This window comes from Cardiocondyla obscurior, linkage group LG21 (assembly GCF_019399895.1).
Source record: "Cardiocondyla obscurior isolate alpha-2009 linkage group LG21, Cobs3.1, whole genome shotgun sequence".
Taxonomy (NCBI): domain Eukaryota; kingdom Metazoa; phylum Arthropoda; class Insecta; order Hymenoptera; family Formicidae; genus Cardiocondyla; species Cardiocondyla obscurior.
The window spans coordinates 87407-91258 of NC_091884.1; positions in this window are offsets into that span (position 1 = coordinate 87407).

The window sequence follows — 3852 nt, forward strand, 5'->3', positions numbered from 1 at the left end:
ATTTAAATAAGGCCACTTTAATATTTCGGGAAATATTCATCGGATAAAAAAATAATTTAAAAAATCTGTCAATTTTGCAAATTTAAATTTGATCGGTATAAATTTAGGACACTTTTCTATAGATAATAAATTCTATCGATTCTTTTTATTTGTCTAAAGATTTTTGCACGTATTTTAGTGCTATTTCCTATTAACGTATTTTTAATGATACGAAAAACGCTTTTTGTAATATTATCGAGTAGTATTTTATGATTAAATAGATATTCACGTATTAAATTCTCATTGTCTTTCAAACTGGAATTAAATATAGATGTGTATCGGACCTAACTTTTCTCTCTAAATGAAGCTTAGGCTTTCCTCGTATATAAACCCCTGCATCTTTCATACCCGTTGTATTTTATTATACTGCCTTCGAACTTTAACCTTTCCTTTAGATCCTTTTCTACAATGTTAATGAATAATAGATAGGGTGAAGATCCCGATTTCGTAATTTTCATGCAATTTTCTCATTTATTTTGCGCGTCATTAAGTAGTGAATGCTTCTCGGTAATTGTGACAGAAGAATATATCAATTTAATATAATTTAACTAAATGTTAAATAACATTACGTTTTTTTTTATATATATATATATATATATATATATATATATTTTTGCGCAAATATATATATATATATATATATATATATATATATATATTTTGCGCAAAAATGATTTTAATTAATATTTATTTCTGCTGTAATATTATCTATATATAATTAACTCTCGTTATACCGTTATTGTATACCAGGGGGTTTTATTAAAAAACAAATAAAAACTGATTTTATCGAGATTGATTATAGCCGAATAGTTCTTGTGACAATACAACACAAATAATGCTCTTGCCATTCTATTTGGCCATAACTTCCCTTTGGCGTTATATGAGCTTGTTTTTTTTTATTGCTGCACTATATTAGAGTTTCCCTTCTTACTTTCTCCAAACTTTACACGTATACTTGTTACACTTGTACGGAGAGTGTATAATATTAACCGAGCTGTAATGAGCAAATTTTATACCGTATCGCGAGCATATTAAAGAATCAGATGATTTCAATTTAAGTTATTTTCTCCTTTTTATTTTGTCAATCTATCTAGGTACGTCCTCGATTTTGTATCGTATTAAAAATTAATTTTTTTACTACATTGAGTTTCGCTACACAGTTTTACACAGGAAATTGCATACTAAAATATATTCTGATTGATGAAAGTTAATTATTAACTTTTGTTGATCTTTTATTTGTTTCTCTGCTGTTTACAGTTACGTTTTCGTAAGTGGAGATATACTAAATCGTATAAGCCGCGAAAAGAATCGTAAAGAGCGAAGTTCACAGTAGTGCAAGCTTGATGTAATGGTATCCTTTTTATTTGTCGAGTACGTACAAACAAAAGTATTTTGCGAAATAAAAACGAAAGAAAAATTTAATGCATACGTAGATTTAAATATACAAAGATTCAAAAGATAAAAAAAAAAAAAACCCCTTACGTTCACCCGAGTTTATTCGTATTTCACTGGCTTTTCCAAGCTTATTTAATTTTATTTTATCTTTCGACATGTTAACTTTGTCTCGCGTTAATTTATTATTTGCGACTGCGTTCTCCCGATGCCACACTCTAGAAAAAATATTACACACAACGTAGATGAATAATATTTTTTACACTCGAGAAAATATATTTTATGTAGATCTTAAGAGATTTATAATTATAAATATGTTGCTTCTCTTTTTGAAAATAATTTATGTATAATTATAATTCTATAGATTGTGGAGCATATAAAATAATAAAGATAATCAAAAAGTTGAAATGTTTTAAATTTAATTTATATTTCTAAACACGCATGGCTTTCACGCTTCTCTCACGTTGAAATACGAAATGTAAAAGGTCATTATCGGAGAAATAAAAATTCTATATTTTCAACGTTATTAGAACAAATCATTTAATTACAAGCTTAAAGTTTATAAACCTATAAACTTCAAATCTATAAATCTATAAATCTATAAACCTATAAATCTATAAACCTATAAACGAATGTGCATGTACACAATAAAACTATCAAAATAAAAATGAAGAAAAAAAACTAACTTATCCTAATTATAAATCGAATTTTCGAAAGGCGAGATGGAAATTTTTCATCGCGAGCGATACAGAAATTCATAAACGTGCGAAACTCTATTAATCAAGGACCTTCTAGATTTGGAAAGCTGTCATGGTGGTTGCGCGCAATCTTGCACAAACACCCCATGACATCGTGCCCACAGCCCCTAAGGAATAAGATTAATTAACGTTAACAAAAAGGTATTAAACCTGATTCCGCAGAGGGGCGAGTGACGACTGGAAAGTATATAGTATATAGTTGACGATAAATCGCCAAAGATAAGATAGTAACGACAGTGGCAGCTCAATAGTGCATGATGAATGAACTTGTGAATAAACATCGAGGGACGATGAATAGCTGAGATAGAAGAGTCTTGTGATTTAGAAAAAAGAAAAAAAAAAAGTTTTACCAATAACACGTTAAGCGTTCAGTTTGCAACATTTTAAATATGCACAGCAATTAATAGCCGGAATGTAAAATTTATTGCAATAAGATTTTATTCTTAGATTCATCTAAGTTTTAAAAATCAAGTTTTATTTTTTCTTACAAATTTAAGGCCTAGAAAATTTTTTTTTTTAAATAAATATCTGATAAAATTTTATATTATTTTACGTTTTTTTATTCTTTTTTTGTTTCGTTCAACGTTTGTCAGTTCCTGAAGAAAGAGAGAATATATTTTTACCGGTTTATACAGTAATTATCTTTTATAGTAGCTTTAAAATGAAAGATAAATTGAAACAAATAACAGAATCGCGAAAAATTATGGTACCATATATCATTATAAATCTTTAATCAAAGAAGTGATTAATGGCTTTATATGCGGATGGTAATTGGTGTGCTTTTGAAAAACGTGCGCGTATCTCTGGTATTTCAAGAAAACGAATTTGGGTTAATGCTAAAGAGAGTAGGTACATGATAAAAGAACGATTTTCTAGATTGTTTCCATATTTTACGTCAAAACAATTAAGAAATCACTTTTTTAAATTCCCGAATCACTTAGTAGATTACTGCCGTGTATCGAGAATTTCTCTTACAATTAAATAATGGCTCTCAATATCCAATAAATAGATTTATAATATACTTGTTACAGAAATTTCATCGACATAACGTTTTAATGTCAAAATTGATCAAAATATTAATATTTTCTATGATACACGGCACACCTTGTTTTATGTCGCAATATTACTAATAAGAATCAATTATTGCGTAAAATAGAATAGCAAAAATGCGAGTGAGCATGTAATAGGTATGTAACTCGATAACATTTTGCTTGTAAACTACGTTACAGTAAAAAAAAAAAAAAAATTGCATTATTTCTTACAATATCGCATTCCATTTAATCATCAACAATATTAATTTAATATTCAGTTTTCGATTCTTTTTTCTTTCATCTTCCGGGTTACGACAAGCTGACAAATGTCCAGATAAAGTACAATACTCCAAAAATAATTTTAAAAATATATGATTTTGTAACGTGGGATCTTTTAATATTGTCTTCTATCTCAAATATTTGTAATCAACATTTCGATATTATTGGCCAAGAAAAATCCGCTCGTCAAACTCGTTTGGAGGATCTGCCGATATAATTAACAATAAGATTGCTATTTGCGGGAAGTGCGTGGAATTTTTCGATCGTCGCGTAATGGAATTGTGCGGCAGAGGAGAGCACGTATGTACACGTAAGTGAAGTATCTTTGTCTCCCTAGATTGAATAAAGTTAGC